We start from the raw sequence: 22,605 nt of genomic DNA, 5'->3' as shown, positions 1-22,605 counted from the left end.
TTGTGGTGTCCAAGTCGCTTCTGAAAAAAAGAGCTACGGGGCCTCACCTGGTAAAATAAAATAAGTTTATATTTGTATGTACGTTGAACTTCTTTCGCACCGTACATAGCACAACCGTGCTAACCGGCTCTGCCTCTGCCCCCCCCCCTCTTTGTGCAACAACCACCCAGGGAGAGCGGCACCTGGGATTTGAGGGCCTCTACTTGAACATGCGAGCCGCTCACGGGGACGGCCGTGACCTCTCTGAGCTGCTCCGGGAGAGGTGAGAGCCCTGCGCCCCCCCCCCAAACCCCCCCTCATCCCCCCCACCCCCCCCCCCAGCCCCCCAACCCGCCTCCCCTTTAGTCCAACCCCCCAGCCCCCCATACTCACCATGCACAGCAAACTCAGGCGAAATGAATAGACACACACAGAGACGAACAGAGACGATCAGAGACACACACAGAGAGACAAACAGACACACACACAGACGAACAGACACACAGACACACAGACAAAGAGACGAACCGACACACACACACAGAGACGGACAGAGACACACACAGAGAGACAAACAGACACACACACAGACGAACAGACACACACACACACAGACACAGAGACGAACCGACACACACACACAGAGACGGACAGAGACACACACAGAGAGACAAACAGACATACACACAGACAAACAGACACACAGACACAGAGACGAACCGACACACACACAGAGACGGACAGAGACACACAGACAGAGACAAACAGAAACACAAACGAACAGACATACAGACACAGAGACGAACCGACACACACACACAGAGAGACGGACAGAGACACACACACAGAGACGAACAGACACACACAGAGACGAACAGAGACCCATAGACACGCATAGAGTTCACATTGGTTCACTGTTACGTGATCACACATAGAGACCCGTAGACACGCACAGAGTTCAAAGTGGTTCACTGTTACGTGATCACACAGAGACCCGTAGACACGCATAGAGTTCACATTGGTTCACTGTTACGTGATCACACATAGAGACCCGTAGACACGCATAGAGTTCACAGTGGTTCACTGTTACGTGATCACACACAGAGACCCGTAGACACGCATAGAGTTCACATTGGTTCACTGTTACGTGATCACACACAGAGACCCATAGACACGCATAGAGTTCACATTGGTTCACTGTTATGTGATCACACATAGAAACCCACAGACACGCATAGAGTTCACAGTGGTTCACTGTTATGTGATCACACATAGAGACCCGTAGACACGCATAGAGTTCACATTGGTTCACTGTTACGTGATCACACACAGAGACCCATAGACACACACAGAGTTCACAGTGGTTTACTGTTTTGTGATCACACACAGAGACCCATAGACACGCATAGAGTTCACAGTGGTTCACTGTTATGTGGCCTCACACAGAGACCCATAGACACGCATAGAGTTCACATTGGTTCACTGTTACGTGATCACACACAGAGACCCATAGACACGCATAGAGTTCACATTGGTTCACTGTTATGTGATCACACATAGAGACCCATAGACACGCATAGAGTTCACAGTGGTTCACTGTTATGTGATCACACATAGAGACCCATAGACATGCATAGAGTTCACATTGGTTCACTGTTACGTGATCACACACATAGACCCATAGACACGCATAGAGTTCACATTGGTTCACTGTTATGTGATCACACAGAGACCCATAGACACACACAGAGTTCACAGTGGTTTACTGTTTTGTGATCACACATAGAGACCCATAGACACGCATAGAGTTCACATTGGTTCACTGTTACGTGATCACACATAGAGCCCCATAGACACGCACAGAGTTCAAAGTGGTTCACTGTTACGTGATCACACAGAGACCCATAGACACGCACAGAGTTCAAAGTGGTTCACTGTTACGTGATCACACAGAGACCCGTAGACACGCATAGAGTTCACATTGGTTCACTGTTATGTGATCACACATAGAGACCCATAGACACGCACAGAGTTCAAAGTGGTTCACTGTTACGTGATCACACAGAGACCCATAGACACGCATAGAGTTCACATTGGTTCACTGTTATGTGATCACACAGAGACCCATAGACACGCATAGAGTTCACAGTGGTTCACTGTTTTGTGATCACACACAGAGACCCGTAGACACGCATAGAGTTCACAGTGGTTCACTGTTTTGTGATCACACACAGAGACCCATAGACACACACAGAGTTCACAGTGGTTTACTGTTACGTGATCACACATAGAGACCCATAGACACGCATAGAGTTCACAGTGGTTCACTCTTATGTGGCCTCACACAGAGACCCATAGACACGCATAGAGTTCACATTAGTTCACTGTTTTGCGATCACACACAGAGACCCATAGACACGCATAGAGTTCACAGTGGTTCACTGTTACGTGATCACACAGAGAGACCCGTAGACACGCATAGAGTTCACATTGGTTCACTGTTATGTGATCACACACAGAGACCCATAGACACGCATAGAGTTCACAGTGGTTCACTGTTACGTGATCACACAGAGACCCATAGACACGCATAGAGTTCACATTGGTTCACTGTTTTGTGATCACATACAGAGACCCGTAGACACGCATAGAGTTCACATTGGTTCACTGTTACGTGATCACACACAGAGACCCATAGACACGCATAGAGTTCACATTGGTTCACTGTTACGTGATCACACATAGAGACCCGTAGACACGCATAGAGTTCACAGTGGTTCACTGTTACGTGGCCTCACACAGAGACCCATAGACACGCATAGAGTTCACAGTGGTTCACTGTTACGTGATCACACACAGAGACCCGTAGACACGCATAGAGTTCACATTGGTTCACTGTTACGTGATCACACAGAGACACATAGACACCCACAGAGTTCACAGTGGTTCGCTGTTACGTGATCACACACAGAGACCCATAGACACACATAGAGTTCACAGTGGTTCACTGTTTGTGATCACACAGAGACCCATAGACACGCATAGAGTTCACAGTGGTTCACTGTTACGTGATCACACAGAGACCCATAGACACGCATAGAGTTCACATTGGTTCACTGTTACGTGATCACACACAGAGACCCGTAGACACGCATAGAGTTCACAGTGGTTCACTGTTATGTGATCACACACAGAGACCCATAGACACACATAGAGTTCACAGTGGTTCACTGTTTTGTGATCACACACAGATACCCATAGACACGCATAGAGTTCACAGTGGTTCACTGTTACGTGATCACACATAGAGACCCATAGACACGCATAGAGTTCACAGTGGTTCACTCTTATGTGGCCTCACACAGAGACCCATAGACACGCATAAAGTTCACAGTGGTTCACTGTTACGTAATCACACACAGAGACCCATAGACACGCATAGAGTTCACATTGGTTCATTGCTATGTGGCCTCACATAGAGACCCATAGACACGCATAGAGTTCACAGTGGTTCACTGTTATGTGATCACACACAGAGACCCATAGTCACGCATAGAGTTCAAAGTGGTTCGCTACTACGTGGTTGTTGGTCTGCACCGTGGCCATTCGTAGCATTTCCGCTTTTGAAGGCTGTGGGAGGATTTTCCATGCACCCATTCATATGCAAAACAAACGACGAAGTTCCCCATATAGCCTTCAGCAGACTGTTGGGGCAAGTGCTGTTCGCGAGCACCTTTGAAGGCCGACCCAGCAACGTGAAAGGGTTCTGTTTTGGGTGCCTAACAACGTTATCCCAGGTCACCTTTGTCTCCCCAGTGCTGAAGGTTACACACCGCGCTGGGTATTCATTGAAGGCCGAGCAGACCTAGGGGAGGCCCCAGCACCAATTCAAATATTTTCCACTCCTTAACAGCCATGAGCGGGAATCGAACTCGGGTCGCCGGGGTTCGTAGTGCGGCGCGCTAACCGCTGAGCCACCGCTCCATGCCAGAGTCACCAGGACCTCGCTGCTCAGCTCTCTCGGGGCTGTGTTTGGTTCGTGCAGCGAAACGTCGATCTCGCTGCACGCGCTGAGGTGGGTGGTGGTGAGAGGTGGGAGGGGGGGGGCGCAAAGCCAGGAACTGAATCAGCACACGGAGCTGAACGTCGGACCTCACGCCGAGAGGCTCGTAGGGAAACCCGAAAATGCGTCGATGGGAGAGAGCTGCGACAACCTGACACCGAAGCAGTTCGCGTGGATTCAGTGGTGCCGATGCATGCAGGGGGAAGAGTAGGCCAAATACTCCTCAGGGGCGGTGAGGAGGGGGGGCAGTGTAGGCACGTTATTGAGCTCCCTTCAGTGGAGGCCCGTTCGCCAGCAGTCGTGTGAGCAGGCCGTTGCAGGGCTGCGCCTTTACCTCCACAGTGAACTTGCATTGACGGTTCTCTTCTCTTAATAACCCCCCCACTCCATCCCCCCCCCACTCCATCCTCCACCACCCCGCCCCGCTCCCCCCCCACTCCATCCTCCACCACCCCGCCCTGCTCCCCCACCCCCCGCACTAGGGCACTAGTGGAAGAGTCCTGCTCCAAGTTGCACAGCAAGCTGTCTCGTATGGCCGCGACCAACAACCACAACGGGTGAGCTCGCGATGCTCAGCCGGGGGCCGCGTGCGAGTGGCTCACGTTTGGAGTGGACAGGTTCAGTGGGGACAGGTTCAGTGGGGACAGGTTCAGTGGGGACAGGTTCAGTGGGGACAGGTTCAGTGGGGACAGGATCGGTGGGGACAGGTTCAGTGGGGACAGGTTCAGTGGGGACAGGTTCAGTGGGGACAAGATCGGTGGGGACAGGGTCAGTGGGGACAGGTTCAGTGGGGACAGGTTCAGTGGGGACAGGTTCAGTGTGGCAGGCGCGTCCCTGGAAAAGTGACGCGTCAAGGTGCTAAAGGCGAAGATCCCCCGGATAGCCCGAACAGACTGTTGGGGCACCCACCCAGACACTCACCCAATCACTCACTCATCCAATCACTCACTCACTCATCCAATCACTCACTCGCTCATCCAATCACTCACACGCTCATCCAATCACTCACTCGCTCATCCAATCACTCACACGCTCATCTAATCACTCACTCACTCATCCAATCACTCACTCATCCAATCACTCACTCATCCAATCACTCACTCACTCATCCAATCACTCACTCATCCAATAACTCACTCACTCATCCAATCACTCACTCATCCAATCACTCACTCACTCATCCAATCACTCACTCATCCAATCACTCACTCACTCATCCAATCACTCACTCATCAAATCACTCGCTCATCCAATCACTCACCCAATCACTCACTCATCCAATCACTCACCCAATCACTCAACCAATCAATCACTCATCCAATCACTCACTCATCCAATCACTCATTCATCCAATCACTCACTCATCCATTCACTCACTCACTCATGCAATCACTCAATCACCCAATCACGCAACCAATCAATCACCCATCCAATCACTTACTCACTCATCCAATCCGTTTTTATAACAGAGCTCACGTTCCATGTTATAACAGAGCTCACGTTCCACGTTATAACGGGGCTCGCGTTCCACGTTATAACGGGGCTCGCGTTCCACGTTATAACGGGGCTCGCGTTCCACGTTATAACAGAGCTCACGTTCCACGCTATAACAGGGCTTGCGTTCCACGTTATAACAGAGCTCACGTTCCACGTTATAACAGGGCTTGCGTTCCACGTTATAACAGGGCTCGCGTTCCACGTTATAACAGAGCTCACGTTCCACGTTATAACAGGGCTTGCGTTCCACGTTATAACAGAGCTCACGTTCCACGTTATAACAGGGCTTGCGTTCCACGTTATAACAGAGCTCACGTTCCACGTTATAACAGGGCTCGCGTTCCACGTTATAACAGGGCTTGCGTTCCACGTTGTGCGAAAAGTGTCCCCCCAATAGACGAACCACGTTACAGCGAAAACCCGCTGTGTCGTAACCACCGCCGCTCGTTTATGAAGCGAAATCGCACAATTGTGGAGGCGACACGGCCGTTGTGAGCCCACGGCCACCCTGGCAAATACTGCGGGCGCGTTCATCGTAAAAAATACCACGCGCCGCACTCTTCACAGCTCAGAGTGGGACGTAAAGACTACTTTGATTGCGAGGTTGATTGTTGTTATCCCTGCTGTTGTGGTTATAGCTGTTGTCGCTGTCACTGCTGTCGTATCTCCTGCCGTTGTTGTTCTTGCTGTCCTCAATGATTGTTGCCATTATTGATGTAACCATCATCACTGTTGTTGTCCATTGACATCATTGTCGTGTATTGCTGTTACATCATCGTCATCATCACCACCACCATCATTGTCGTGGTGGTGGTGGTGCGCCCCAGGCCGCTGGTGCCGCTCTGGGCCTCCCTGCGTGCGCTGGGCGACAAGCAGGGCGCCTGCCACCAGCAGCTGGCGCGCCGCCTGCACGAGGTGGCACGTGCAGTGGCGGCACACGCAGACAGCCACGGGCGCACCCAGAGACAGGTCACGACCAGCACGGAGCACCCCTCACCCTCACCCCCTCACCCCCTCCTCATCCCCTCCTCACCCCCTCCCCCCTCACCCCCTCCTCACCCCCTCCTCATTTCCTCCCCCCTCACCCCCTCCCCCCTCCTCATTCCCTCCCCCCTCCTCATCCCCTCCCCCCTCACCCCCTCCCCCCTCCTCATCCCCTCCCCCCTCCTCCCCTCCCCCCTCCTCATCCCCTCCCCCCTCCTCCCCTCCCCCCTCCTCATCCCCTCCCCCCTCCTCCCCTCCCCCCTCCTCATCCCCTCCCCCCTCCTCCCCTCCCCCCTCCTCATCCCCTCCCCCCTCCTCCCCTCCCCCCTCCTCATCCCCTCTCCCCTCACCCCCTCCCCCCTCCTCATCCCCTCCCCCCTTTGTCCCCTCCCCCCTCTCCCCTTTGCCCTCTCTTCCCTTTGCCCCTCCCCCCTCTCTCCCTCCCCCCCCCCACTGAGCTATAAGTTTATTTGAGAGGCGACCTGGCCACGCGTGATGATGATGATGATATCTCATCATCATCGCTGTGGCCGATGGAATGACTGCCATAGCGCGTGGGAATTCACAGTAGCAGCCAAATGATCTCAACGCGAGTGTTTACCGGCATGGTAACCCCCTCCACGGTAACCCCCTCCCCGGTAACCCCCTCCCCGGTAACCCCCTCCCCGGTAACCCCCTCCCCGGTAACCCCCTCCCCGGTAACCCGCTCCACGGTAACCCCCTCCCCGGTAACCGCCGCTCCCCCGTTGTGTTTGTTGCGGGCGCAGGCCAAGGAGGAGGCGTCCCGCACGCTCGACTCCCTGCAGGGTCTCAACGGCGCCGTGCTCGCCCTGCAGCGCGATCGCTCGCGACTCCAGTCCCGCAGCGCCGACCTGGAGAGGCTCCGCAGGGAGGGAGCCGCCTCCCACGCCCTGCAGAGGGTAAACGGTGCCCACCGTGCCACCACCGCCACCACCACTTCACCAATACCACGTCATTCGCCACTAAGCGACGATGACGTCCCCACGGCGCCTGTGCCAGGCCAGGTGCACCTTGAGGCTACCGAGTGAAGTGTCGAAGGCGCCGCTGCTGACAGGAGGTCTCGGGACAGACCCTGCAGGTGCCATGGGCTGGCTGATCCGTGGGTTGGCTGATCGCAATCACACCGCCGACACCACCACCACCACCATCGCCGTACCCCCACTACGATCTCCACCACCATCCCTACCACCCCCCACCCCCGCAACACACAGCTGGGGTGCAGCAGCTGGACAAGTGGAGGACGCTCTTGAAAGAATAAATAATCGGCAATGTCGCTTTACAGAATGGTCTCGTTGTAATCGCATCAGCTGGCTTGTGCGTAAGTGCAAGGGCTGTACGTCGATGCAGTACATCCCTTTCCTCCTATCTCCCTGTTCCATCTCACTCATCTCGTGATTACATATCACGTTCTCTTTTAAATAGATGCCTCTCAGAGCTATCTTCTCTTCTAACTCTCTCATAAACACATCACATCCTCTCTCTCTCTCTCGAATCTGTCTTCTTAACAGACCAAGCTCCGATTCGAGCTACCATTGGATCACCTCTCTCCTATCTCCCTCCCGCATTATCTCGCTCTTCTCCTCAACGCATGCCTCTCCTCTCTGTCCTCTGCTTCTCTTAAGAATGCATCTGTTCGCGCTCCCTTTATAGTTCTACGAAGGATGCCCAATATCTCTCTCTCTCTCTCTTCTTCGCGACCGGCAAAGAATGAGAACTCTCTTGATCATTTTACACGAGGTAGGCTTTTGCAACCAATATCATCCATAATAGAGTTGTTGTTTTTTTTTTTGGGGGGGGGTGGGTTAGATCGCGTCAATATAAATGTGTCGTTAAACCTGCCACCACCCAACACAGGCAACTAGTAAAGGTTCGTCACGTAAACAGAACGTGGCCAATTCGTCACACGTACAGCACTCGCCGCTGCTTTGTTGGAGAGCCAAGCCACAACCTTTACAATATGAGCAACGACGTTTCGCCAGTAATTCATCTCTTGTTCCCATTGCATCGCGGGCAATGAAGGAAAAAGCCCGGCTCAGCACTTTCACTCCCCATCATCATCATAAATATCAGCAACAGCTATGGTCCATCCACTGCTGGACTAAAGCCTCCCCATGCCGTCGCCGTCCCTGCCACCACCCCACGATGCCACCATCCAACCACCAACTGCCAACAGCTAACCGCCCAACCGCCCAACTGCCAACCGCCAACTGCCAACCGCCAACCGCCAACCGCCAACTGCCCAACCGCCAACTGCCAACCGCCCAACCGCCAACCGCCCAACCGCCAACCGCCCAACCGCCATCGTCAATAATTTCCCTCGCGTGTCAACCGATCCCCTCCATCGCCGACGGCGGCCCGCGACGTTCTCTCAACTCGGCGGAGCGAACCCGCCGGATAGCGGTCGCCACCCCGGGGGGGCCGAGCCCCCCGCCGTCTCGTCGCCACCTCCGCCCTGCCGCTCAGCCGTCGCTGATCCGACGCTTCCGCGGACAGGACGCACGATTTGGCTGGCCGTTTCGAACGACGGCGGCCAACGCGCCGCGGGTTTTAGGGATGCGCTTCCGCGGGCCGTCTGGAACGCGCTTCCTTCCGATAATAGGAAGCCACCGGAGCAATGCACTTTAAAACCATCATCCAGATTGACGAAACTAATTTCTTTTAAAATTGCTTTTTGGGTTGGCTACGTATGGTGCGAAAGAAGTGCAACATACATACGTACATACATTCGAAAGCTGTTACTGCAGAATCCGAGCGCGTGCTACGATTGTTCCAAACTTCCCCCCGCCCCACCCCATATATCTGTCTCTCTGCGTCGCAGGCCGAGAGCAAGTGTAAGAAGTCGGGCGAGGATTACCGGCGCCGTCTCGAGCGCTACCGCACGCTCCGGGCCGCGTTCGAGCAGCGCGTCGCCTCCACGGCACAGGTGGAGCGCGACGATGGCCCCATTGCGCATGCCCCCCCCCCCGCCCCCCCCCCCCCCCCGTGCACCACGTAACCATGCACAGCACGCCGACGATGACTCGATGCATTTCACGCGCGGGGACTGCGGCGGTGAATGTCCGTGGATCGCGCACTCCCATCCCGTGGGTGGCTGGGTGGGGCGTCGCGCAGGAGCTGCGCTAGCGGTACAGCAATAATGTGGAGGAGTCCACCTGTTCCGTCTGGGTGGGATAGAGTGTTTCTCCCTCGCACGAGTGGGTGGGTCGATCGCACACCAAATGTCGTGAAACTCCCCTTCTCGTGGGTGGGCCGAGGAGGAGGAGGAGCCATGCCCCTGGCACGCTGGGAGAATGCGGCACACAACAATACCCCACCTGTTCCGTCAGCATGGGATAGAGTGTTTCCCCCTCACACGCGAGGATTTTCTCCGGGTGCTCCGGTTTCCTTCCACATGTAAACACTCAATAATTGGCTGACACCATCTTAATATATACAGAGGACTGCAGAGCTTGAGCAATTGTTGGAGCTCGCTCACCGTGTGGCTTCTGCCTTCCTGCTTGCCTGCGCTCCCTCCTCGTTACAAGTTGGAATTATTATGATTATTATTTATATCTCCGCACTGTGTTTAGCCACCACCACACTGCAGATCACAACAACACACTCACCCATTCCACCCACTGTTGTAATAATAATGCAGATGATGAGATTGTGTTCATTATGAAAATGTGTGGTGGCTCATGGTTTCTGAATGAGTCCATATCTCCATGTCTCTTATGTCCTCGTATCTCTGTATCTTTGGCTCAATGTGTCTGTCTCCGTATCTCTGCGTCTCCATGACTCCGTGTCTCCATAATACCGTGTCTCATGTCTCCATGATTCCCTGTCTCATGTCTCCATGATTCCCTGTCTTCATGATTCCCTGTCTCCGTAATTCCATGTCTCCATGATTTCTTGTATCATGTCTCCATGATTCCCTGTCTCATGTCTCCATGATTCCCTGTCTCCATGATTCCCTGTCTCCGTAATTTTATGTCTCCATGATTTCTTGTATCATGTCTCCATGATTCCGTGTCTCATGTCGCCATGATTCCGTGTCTCCATGATTCCGTATTTTGTGTCTTCATGATTCCGTGTCTCATGTCTCCATGATTCCCTGTCTCATGTCTCCGTGATTCCGTGTCTCATGTCGCCATGATTCCGTGTCTCCATGATTCCCTGTTTCATGTCTCCGTGATTCCGTGTCTCCATGATTCCCTGTCTCATGTCTCCATGATTCCGTGTCTCCATGATTCCGTGTCTCATGTCTCCATGATTCCCTGTCTCATGTCTCCATGATTCCGTCTCCATGATTCCCTGTCTCATGTCTCCATGATTCTCTGTCTCATGTCTCCATGATTCCGTGTCTCATGTCTCCATGATTCTCTGTCTCATGTCTCCATGATTCCGTGTCTCATGTCTCCATGATTCCCTGTCTCATGTCTCCATGATTCCCTGTCTCCATGATTCCCTGTCTCATGTCTCCATGATTCTCTGTCTCATGTCTCCATGATTCCGTGTCTCGTGTCTCCATGATTCCCTGTCTCATGTCTCCATGATTCCCTGTCTCCATGATTCTCTGTCTCATGTCTCCATGATTCCGTGTCTCATGTCTCCATGATTCTCTGTCTCATGTCTCCATGATTCCGTGTCTCGTGTCTCCATGATTCCCTGTCTCATGTCTCCATGATTCCCTGTCTCCATGATTCCCTGTCTCATGTCTCCATGATTCTGTGTCTCCATGATTCCGTGTCTCATGTCTCCATGATTCTCTGTCTCATGTCTCCATGATTCCGTGTCTCATGTCTCCATGATTCCGTGTCTCCATGATTCCCTGTGTAATGTCTCCATGATTCCGTGTCTCCATGATTCCCTGTCTAATGTCTCCATGATTCCGTGTCTCATGTCTCCATGATTCTGTGTCTCCATGATTCCGTGTCTCATGTCTCCATGATTCCCTGTCTCCATGATTCCCTGTCTCATGTCTCCATGATTCCGTGTCTCCATGATTCCCTGTCTAATGTCTCCATGATTCCGTGTCTCATGTCTCCATGATTCTGTGTCTCCATGATTCCGTGTCTTATGTCTCCATGATTCCGTGTCTCGTGTCTCCATGATTCCCTGTCTCATGTCTCCATGATTCCGTGTCTCCATGTTTCCCTGTCCCCCGCTGACCAGAAGTTCCACACACTGGAAAAGTCGCACGTCACGCAGATGAGGTCCTTCCTTCAGACCTACGCGCAGACGCTGTGGGACACCCACGTGCAGATGGGACATGTAATTATACGCACAAAGACAAAGATCCCCCGTGTAGCCTGAACAGACTGTTGGGCCAAGTGCTGTTTAGCCGACATCTATGAAGGCCGGCACGCCACGCGAGGGGGTTGGTGGCCAGCACCACGCATTTGTCTCCCTCATGGTGATGTTTGCACACAAGACCAGGTACTATTTTGAGGCTGAGTCGACCTAGGGGAGGCCCATGACCAGTTCAGATAATCGTCATTGGTGTTGTTGATGCTACCATCGTCATGATGATCGCTGTTACCACTACACTACCGCTCACACAGGCACGTACACACACACACACGCAATACCTTCAAAGCCTCTACAGTGCTGTTGGCGAGCACCTATTAAGGCCTGCATGCGACACGCATGATGATGTGGGTGGCACAGCCAACACATTGATCACATGGCTACAACTAACGATGGAGTGGCAGCCAAGGGAAGGACGTTTCACCGAGGAGATGGAGCGATGAAATCAGCCCGTCTCCAGGTCAGCCGGGTGGATCGTTACAAGTCAGAGATGGTGACGGCTTAGGGAGGTATTCATTCATCCAGCAGTGGATTGACCATGATCATAACTGACGACGACGAGAGCCTGGGCATATATACCTGGCTGCCTTCTTTCATCACCACTGATGATGCTGGATGAGGGCCTCCTCGCGCAATTAGGGTCATTGGGGTCATTTGACCATACTTCACCACCCTGGTCAGCGCTGATTGGTGAAGGCGGGGAGCATAGAGGGTACGGCACGTCAACAGACTTGGCTGTACTGGCCACTGTGGCCCAGATGGTAGCCAACCGCAGAGGCAGGATATCTGACCTGTGTTTGGGACGAGGCTCAAAAGAAAGCCGTCTCTGGTGTGGACCAATCAGTTTCAAGGACAATGCATCATATTATCAGAGTATGTGTTTTTTGTTTGCATTCTGACCACAAGCATTGTGGTTAATGCAGGCATGAATCCTTGTAAAAGGTTTCAGTTTGGTGTTTTAACATCTTAACACAGCTGTTTTGTTGCCAGACAAAAAGGGGAAAACCTTATTATCAAGAGGAGACTTTTTTTAGGGAGGGGGATTTCGGTAAAAAAAACCTAAAATCTCTGTATTGTAAAGAGCCGCAATGGTTTTGCCGACCCCCTGTCCTATCCGAGTGGACATCTATTTAAAAACAAGAGCTTTACAGCTCATCGGATTCCTCCAGTGTAAATCAATATTCTGATCATGGATTAGCGCTGCTAGATCGGGCGTGAGCAGGCGGGGTGGGTGGCGCGCGGCTGGATCTGCGTGTAAGGAGAAGCTGCTGCGCTGCACTTTCAGATGCACGTGGAGTTCCAGCACTGGTTGGACATTCACACGGCGGAGGAGCTCATGAGGCTGAGTCCACGCGTGGAACCCAGCACGGAGAGACCAGGTGCGGGCAAGACAACGTGACACATCATTGTCATCGTCTTAGCCGTCGTCATTGTCACCGTCACCATCGTCAGCAGTCATAAACCACTCGCGTCATTATCATCATGGTGCATCATCATCATCATCGACACCACCACCACTCCAGTGACACCGGCGCTACCACCACCGCTACCATCATCAGCATTGCCACGACCACCACCACCAGGAGCATCACCACCACCATGACGGTCATTATGAAGATCAGCATCATAATCTCATGATCATCATCGCCTCCATCATCTGCACTTTCATCACCACCGCCACGAATGTCATAATTTTAAAGAAGCCAATGCTAACTTTCTTAAACATCACCTGCATCAGTTTAACACGTAGGCTTTCGCGACCAATATTATTCATAATAAAGGCTTTTTGGGTTAGATCGCGTAAATATAAATGTGTCGTAACCCTCCACCACCCGACACAGCGAGTAAGGGATTTGTCACGCAAACACAACGCGCCAAATAGTTTACTACTTCAGCCCACCGGTGTGTTGGAGAGTAAATCCACAACGTTTACAATTTGAGTAGCGTGACGTTTCGCTGGTAATGACATCACCCAGCATCATCGCGCGATTTGCCAGAATAGCGAAGCCGTCCACCTGCTTCAGGTCTCAAATAGAGCAGCAGCAGCAGCAGGACGACGTCATCACTGAACCCATCAGGTGCAGAGGTCAGAGGCGGAGGAAGGATCGGGTTTCGTAATTATAAAATAGATTAGTAATCACATGCAGCTTCATCATCAATATGATGATCATTATCCTGATGTTGATCGCTGTTACCATCGTTATGATGACCGCTGCTACCATCGTCATGATGATCGCTGTTACCGTATTTATAAAGTTCGGCATCATCATCACCACCACCACCATAAACATCACCACCATCATCACCACTATCCGTACCTTTATCACCATCATGAAACCAGGGACTTGCGATGTTGCAGTCTACCCGTGTCAAGTTCCACTCGTTTGGAAAGATGTGGGGCGATCATCCGTGTGATCCAATCGCGAATTGTATCACTTACTTGGGCATGCGTTCAGCCAATTAGGAACTGTGATTCAGACAGTAGTGACGGGTCCACCAGATATCGCTCAGGGAGGAAACAAGCTCGCGCCCGTAAGCATACCACGGTTGGTGTCACGCCTACTGAGACGACCTCACATTTCACGCGCGCTGGGGTGACGATGGCTCATTTGGTTTAACGTGGCGCGTGCGCGTGTCGGCCAATCGACTCATTCCACGAATCGCCCACAATTGTCTAAACCAGGGGTGGGGAAACTTTTTTCCTGCCAAAGGCCATTTGGATATTTAAAACATCATTCGCGGGCAATACAAAATAATCAACTTAAAAATTAACCCGTTATATTTGGTCAAACATTTTATTAACGCGCCCCTAATGCGATGGGCTGGAACTGCTTCTCTTTGGCGAGGCGTGTGATGATGTTAGCCGGTGTTGACGATGTTGCTACTCGCAACTGCTTTTCCAGATTTGCTCCGAGATTTGTTGAATTTCGAGTCCCGCCTGCGGTTGCCTTGGCAGGGCCAGAGACCCAAATGATTTCGCGGGGCCTCATACGGCCCGCGGGCCGGACGTTCCCCAACCCTGGTCTAAAACAACAATTACCTTCGAAAATTGCACCCCTCCCTACCCCCCACGTGTCATATTTGGGACCCCACCCCCCAAATTGCTTTCGCTGCGAGCTCGCCCACAACGAACACTGTGATTCCGTTTAGGCGGCTCTTGACCAGGGGCTGCACGACCCAGCAGGAAGCCTCTGACAAGACCCAGCAGGAAGCCTCTGACACGACCATTCCGATGAGCACAGTTGGCTACGTACGGGGCGAGAGTGAAGCTCAACGTACATTAACACTTTTTAGAACGGTCAATATTTCCAGAAGGTTTCGGTAAACTCCTCATTCCCTTACCGCCAAATATCTCTCTCTCTCTCCCGCCACTCTTCGAACAATCCTCATCGTTTTTTTTTTCCATGGGCAAGACAGCCCATGGGTAGGTGTCCACCACGCATGTTGTCACTTGTCTCCACTTCTCTCTGTCTTGTTTCAACATGCTTCAAGTCGGGGCCACGTCTTTCTGGCACCACCAACGTCTCTCGTCATCGAGCCATTTCTCCGTTTGATCTTCCTGCTCTCGCTCTCTCTCTCTCTCTCCCGTTCTCTTTCCCTTGATGCTTACACGGCTGTCAAAACCATACGGTTTGCCCCGTATTCTTGTACAGGGAAAATTCGTTTTCAGGTCCATATGCCGTTACAGCCGTTTCAGTACGGGCAGAAAAAAAAACGATGTTCTGTGTCTCTTTGTTTGTGTTTCTCCCTCGTGATGGAGACTTTGTAGGATGAACGTTGAGATTTATAAGGGGCACGGGGTGACCAACAAGGTCTGAATTGCTCTGTAATAAGGTATGGCACTGATAAGGGGTTGACAGGTACGTGTTTGTTATATTTATTTAATTAATTCGGGGTGTGTCCCCGTGTCATCACCTAACCCCAACGAACCCGTAACATGAACGTCAAGTACCAGCGCCGTCTGTTGGTTGACGTTATGAGTTGTTGTTGTTGTTACTGACTTACCAGTCGGGGGAGATTGTCATTTGCCATCAGCCGTAACGCCCAATTGTTTGCATGGCCATTGTTCGTGTTCCTTGACGTCTCCTGCCATCGTTTTGCGACCATCCACCCGTGAATCGCAATCCACCTATTGGCCACCGCCGAATGAGACGTTCCGTTGAATCGTCGATTAATTATCCGGCACCGCGCGATTATCCGTCTGCTTCCAACGTTATCTGGCGGTGCCCGGTCGATCTGGCGAAACCGGCAAACCCGTTCCAAAGGTTATCACCAGTATGCTTGATTTCAGTGGTAAATATTATATACAGTACATTATACACTACATGCAACTTAAAACAATGAAAATACGGCACGTATGTACATCACCCCATGCAGGGTCCTCGAGATGGGAGTTGGTAAGTACGGTACAATAAACACAGTAACTTTTTATAAATATGATATTGATACTGGTAGGAACCTCCTGGTTACACCACCAGCGCACAGGGGATTATTGTGTCCGTCCGTCGTGCATCCATAAATGGGAGGGGTGGGGCTGGGTGGGGAGGGGAGGGTGGGGAGGGGCTGGTGGGGAGGAAGGGGCTGGGTGGGGAAGGTGGGTAGGGGTGGGGCTGGGTGGGGAGGGTGGGTAGGGGTGGGGCTGGGTGGGGCTGGGTGGGGAGGGGCTGGGTGGAGAGGGGAGGGTGGGGAGGGGCTAGGTGGGGAGGGGCTAGGTGGGGAGGGTGGGGCTGGGTGGGGGGTGGGAGGGGTGGGGCTGGGTGGGGAGGGGCTAGGTGGGGAGGGAGGGGCTGGGTGGAGAGGGGAGGGTGGGGAGGGGCTGTTGTAGGGAGGGAGGGGCTGGGTGGGGAGGGCAGGGTGGGGAGGGCAGGGTGGGGAGGGGCTGGGTGGGGAGGGTGGGGAGGGGCTGGGTGGGGAGGGTGGGGAGGGGCTGGGTGGGGAGGGTCTGGGTGGGGGGTGGGAGGGGTGGGGCTGGGTGGGGAGGGGCTGGTCACCCCGTGGTGCCCTTATAAAACTCAACGTTTAACCTACTCACGCCGGCTTGTGCCCGCCCTCACAGTCGGGCATATTTGTGGAATACACCACGTGGTGCCGCCGTTGACCCTGGCCATTGACCGAGCAACCCAACGTTCCTACCAGCTACCACCGCAGGAATGTGTTATTTTATTTGAAGCTTTCGTGACTGCACGAATCCATAATGATATATTATTTTTGTTTTATTAAAAATTTCTACCTACGTTACTTTATCGAAACAACCAAAGAGCATATTTTTATTTTTTTGTCTATTCGTATGTTTATTCGTGCCAATTTCATATCGTGTAAAAAATGCAAAACACGAAAAACATCAACATATAACAACACCTAAATACTTAATGCCATCCATGCAAGAATGTGCAAAAATAAGCCATTTTAAATCATGATGGATTTCGTGGTTTAAAAAGCCGCCAAATAATCGGTAGATCGGTATATGACCTTTGACATTAGTTTAGAGAGACACAAAAACCTGACCGCTCCCCCCACACACAGGGGGGCCGTCCATAAATGACGTCACACACCTAGGGGGAGGGGTTTCGACATTTGTGACGATGTGTGACGAGGGGAGGGGGAGGGGGTGTGAGAAATGTGACGTCACATCAAAATGCGCAAACTTTAAATAAATATAGACAACACTTTCTACTTAATTAAATAGACATTTTAAATAAATGTCTTCTCCTACAACATCAGGGTGCAGCGCCACATTAAATACGCACTACAATGCCAATAGTTTAAAGCTATTTGAAGCATGTTTTATTTTAAAAATGGAAATATTTTTTTTTTGGGGGGGGGGGAGGGAGCAGAGCTTTGTGACGTCATATTTGAGGGAGGGGGGGTGTCTGACTTTTTGTGACGCCGTGTGACGAGGGAGGGGGGGGTCAAAAATCGTCCAAAATCACGTGACGTCATTTATGAACGACCCCGAATCCCACTGCTGACCGCGATGGGCGATGCGCCCCCTACTGGGCTTAGCCTCGCTGCTGTTGCTGCCTCTGTCCGGTGACACCGCCCCTGATGCAGCATGAAAGGGCCCCGTCAACCCCATTACAGGAACAGATCATTTGAGAGAAAAAATCCAGATAATCACGAAATCCATCATTATTTAAAATAGCTAATGTTGGCACATGCTTGTATTACCATATGTTTTCAGGTGGCGTTATATGTTGGTGTTTTTGTTAGTGCTTTACGCGAGTTTGCGACGTGAAATTTGCATGAATAAACATACAAGCGGACAAAGAATATGTACTGCTTTACAAAGTTATAGTATTTACTTTACCCTACTTATCAACTCCCATCTCGCAGACTCTGCATGGGGTGATGTATATATATACGTGCCGTATATTCATTGTTTAAGTTGGTACGCAGTGTATAATGTACCGTATATAATATTTACCGCTGACTTCGTCACACACGCGGTGCCGATCGCCGGACTGGTTACAAACTTTAGGGCGTTTTTGTTTGGTTTTGCCGGATCGAACAACGGGACCGCCGGAGAATGTTGGAAGCCGGATAATCGATAATCGATGAACCAGGCGAGAAATAACTCAAGGGACCAGGATGCAATAAAAGTCTCACTTACGCGAGTGAAATGGCAGAAAAAGCAAAACACATAAATGAAACGCACTGATGGAGCGAAGAAAAATCGACGCAAAGGCAAATGTCGCTTGAGAATTTGACAATATTGCGCCAAACACAAATTCAATGTTGCAAAAATAAATTCCCTGGAGCGTAAAGTCGGCCCGGAGAGATTATGGTACATTTGAAATGGATCGTAGCGCAATTACACGCGGAGTCGCGGAAATATTGAACAGATACACGGGGTAATCGTTGATTTTAAGCTTTCGTGACTGCAGGAATCCATACTCTTTGGTTCTTTCAGTCAAGTAGGTATATATATACCTATATATTTATATACCTACGTGACTTTATCCAAAGAACCAAAGAGTATGGAGTAGTTGTTGTTCGAAACATGTAAGCAGACGAGGATAAATGTCAAATGCAATTGCAAGATTATCATACGTAATTATGCAGGGGTAGTTTGTCAAAAGTCTATGGTGAATGTGTCTGGTGTGTGTAATAAGTGTCTGGTGAATGTAGTGGTGAGTGTCTGGTGAATGTAGTGGTGAGTGTCTGGTGAGTGGAGTGGTGAGTGTCTGGTGAGTGGAGTGGTGAGTGTCTGGTGAGTGGAGTGGTGAGTGGTGAGTGGAGTGGTGAGTGTCTGGTGAGTGGAGTGGTGAGTGTCTGGTGAGTGGAGTGGTGAGTGGTGAGTGGAGTGGTGAGTGTCTGGTGAGTGGAGTGGTGAGTGTCTGGTGAGTGGAGTGGTGAGTGGTGAGTGGAGTGGTGAGTGGAGTGGTGAGTGGAGTGGTGAGTGGTGAGTGGAGTGGTGAGTGGAGTGGTGCGTGTCTGGTGAGTGGAGTGGTGAGTGTCTGGTGAGTGGAGTGGTGAGTGGTGAGTGGAGTGGTGAGTGTCTGGTGAGTGGAGTGGTGAGTGTCTGGTGAGTGGAGTGGTGAGTGTCTGGTGAATGTAGTGGTGAGTGTCTGGTGAGTGGAGTGGTGAGTGTCTGGTGAGTGGAGTGGTGAGTGTCTGGTGAATGGAGTGGTGAGTTTCTGGTGAGTGGAGTGGAGTGTCTGGTGAGTGGAGTGGTGAGTGTCTGGTGAGTGGAGTGGTGAGTGTCTGGTGAGTGGAGTGGTGAGTGTCTGGTGAATGGAGTGGTGTCTGGTGAGTGGAGTGGAGTGTCTGGTGAGTGGAGTGGTGAGTGTCTGGTGAGTGGAGTGGTGAGTGTCTGGTGAGTGGAGTGGTGAGTGTCTGGTGAGTGGAGTGGTGAGTGTCTGGTGAGTGGAGTGGTGAGTGTCTGGTGAGTGGAGTGGTGAGTGTCTGGTGAGTTGAGTGGTGAGTGTCTGGTGAGTGGAGTGGTGAGTGTCTGGTGAGTGGAGTGGTGAGTGTCTGGTGAATGGAGTGTCTGGTGAGTGGAGTGGTGAGTGTCTGGTGAGTGGAGTGGTGAGTGGAGTGGTGAGTGTCTGGTGAGTGGAGTGGTGAGTGTCTGGTGAATGTAGTGGTGAGTGTCTGGTGAGTGGAGTGGTGAGTGGTGAGTGGAGTGGTGAGTGTCTGGTGAGTGGAGTGGTGAGTGTCTGGTGAATGGAGTGGTGAGTGTCTGGTGAGTGGAGTGGTGAGTGTCTGGTGAGTGGAGTGTCTGGTGAGTGGAGTGGTGAGTGTCTGGTGAGTGGAGTGGTGTCTGGTGAGTGGAGTGGAGTGTCTGGTGAGTGGAGTGGTGTCTGGTGAGTGGAGTGGAGTGTCTGCTGAGTGGAGTGGTGAGTGTCTGGTGAGTGGAGTGGTGAGTGTCTGGTGAGTGTCTGGTGAGTGGAGTGGTGAGTGGAGTGGTGAGTGTCTGGTGAATGGAGTGGTGAGTGTCTGGTGAGTGGAGTGGTGAGTGTCTGGTGAGTGGAGTGGTGAGTGTCTGGTGAGTGTCTGGTGAGTGGAGTGGTGAGTGGTGGTGAGTGGAGTGGTGAGTGTGGTGGTGAGTGGAGTGGTGAGTGTCTGGTGAGTGGAGTGGTGAGTGTCTGGTGAGTGGTGAGTGTCTGGTGAGTGGAGTGGTGAGTGTCTGGTGAGTGGAGTGGTGAGTGGTGAGTGGAGTGGTGAGTGGTGAGTGTCTGGTGAGTGGAGTGGTGAGTGTCTGGTGAGTGCCTGGTGAGTGGAGTGGTGAGTGTGGTGGTGAGTGGAGTGGTGAGTGTCTGGTGAGTGGAGTGGTGAGTGTCTGGTGAGTGGAGTGGTGAGTGTCTGGTGAGTGGAGTGGTGAGTGTCTGGTGAGTGTCTGGTGAGTGGAGTGGTGAGTGTCTGGTGAATGGAGTGGAGTGTCTGGTGAGTGGAGTGGTGAGTGTCTGGTGAGTGGAGTGGTGAGTGTCTGGTGAGTGGAGTGGTGAGTGTCTGGTGAGTGGAGTGGTGAGTGTCTGGTGAGTGGAGTGGAGTGTCTGGTGAGTGGAGTGGTCAGTGTCTGGTGAGTGGAGTGGTGAGTGTCTGGTGAGTGGAGTGGTGAGTGTCTGGTGAGTGGAGTGGAGTGTCTGGTGAGTGGAGTGGTGAGTGTCTGGTGAGTGGAGTGGAGTGTCTGGTGAGTGGAGTGGTGAGTGTCTGGTGAGTGGAGTGGTGAGTGTCTGGTGAATGTAGTGGTGAGTGTCTGGTGAGTGGAGTGGTGAGTGTCTGGCGAGTGGAGTGGTGAGTGTCTGGTGAGTGGAGTGGTGAGTGGTGAGTGGAGTGGTGAGTGTCTGGTGAGTGGAGTGGTGAGTGTCTGGTGAGTGGAGTGGTGAGTGTCTGGTGAATGGAGTGGTGATTGTCTGGTGAGTGGAGTGGTGAGTGTCTGGTGAGTGTCTGGTGAATGTAGTGGTGAGTGTCTGGTGAGTGGAGTGGTGAGTGTCTGGTGAGTGGAGTGGTGAGTGTCTGGTGAGTGGAGTGGTGAGTGTCTGGTGAGTGGAGTGGTGAGTGTCTGGTGAGTGGAGTGGTGAGTGTCTGGTGAGTGGAGTGGTGAGTGTCTGGTGAATGGAGCGGTGCGTTTCTGGTGAGTGGAGATGACTGTACACACATTATTACACATACACAGCACATTAAAGATTACTGTACACACACATTATTACACATACACAGCACATTATAGATGACTGTACACACACATTATTACACATACACAGCACATTAAAGATGACTGTACACACATTATTACACATACACAGCACATTAAAGATGACTGTACACACACATTATTACACATACACAGCACATTCAAGATGACTGTACACACACATTATTACACATACACAGCACATTAAAGATGACTGTACACACACATTATTACGCATACACAGCACATTAAAGATGACTGTACACACACATTATTACACATACACAGCACATTATAGATGACTGTACACACACATTACTACACATACACAGAACATTATAGATGACTGTACACACACATTACTACACATACACAGCACATTAAAGATTACTGTACACACACATTATTACACATACACAGCACATTAAAGATGACTGTACACACACATTATTACACATACACAGCACATTCAAGATGACTGTACACACACATTACTACACATACACAGCACATTAAAGATGACTGTACACACATTATTACACATACACAGCACATTATAGATGACTGTACACACACATTATTACACATACACAGCACATTATAGATGACTGTACACACACGTTACTACACATACACAGCACATTAAAGATGACTGTACACACACATTATTACACATACACAGCACATTCAAGATGACTGTACACACACATTACTACACATACACAGCACATTAAAGATGACTGTACACACACATTATTACACATACACAGCACATTATAGATGGCTGTACACACACATTATTACACATACACAACACATTAAAGATGACTGTACACACATTACTACACATACACAGCACATTAAAGATGACTGTACACACACATTATTACACATACACAGCACATTAAAGATGACTGTACACACACATTACTACACATACACAGCACATTAAAGATGACTGTACACACACATTATTGCACATACACAGCACATTAAAGATGACTGTACACACACATTATTACACATACACAGCACATTAAAGATTACTGTACACACACTTTAATACACATACACAGCACATTAAAGATTACTGTACACACATTATTACACATACACAGCACATTAAAGATGACTG

At 51.2% G+C, this 22,605-nt stretch overlaps 1 pseudogene across 1 annotated transcript in view; it reads left to right on the top strand.

Moving 5' to 3' along the window:
• LOC116951925 (F-BAR domain only protein 2-like) overlaps nt 1-22,605 on the top strand; it is a 101,328-nt pseudogene that overhangs the window by 15,091 nt on the left and 63,632 nt on the right. Inside the window, exons 2-8 of the transcript XR_012946866.1 lie at nt 171-262; nt 4,525-4,599; nt 6,367-6,508; nt 7,291-7,443; nt 9,363-9,467; nt 11,699-11,797; nt 13,119-13,212. The product of XR_012946866.1 is annotated as an F-BAR domain only protein 2-like (transcript). The remainder of the gene's footprint in view (nt 1-170; nt 263-4,524; nt 4,600-6,366; nt 6,509-7,290; nt 7,444-9,362; nt 9,468-11,698; nt 11,798-13,118; nt 13,213-22,605) is intronic.

Source organism: Petromyzon marinus, chromosome 44, assembly GCF_048934315.1.
Source record: "Petromyzon marinus isolate PM22_M1 ecotype Great Lakes invasive population chromosome 44, UKy_Petmar_22M1.pri1.0, whole genome shotgun sequence".
Taxonomy (NCBI): Eukaryota; Metazoa; Chordata; class Hyperoartia; order Petromyzontiformes; family Petromyzontidae; genus Petromyzon; species Petromyzon marinus.
Note: the sequence above shows the minus strand (reverse complement) of the source record. Positions and strands in the feature narration are given on the sequence as shown.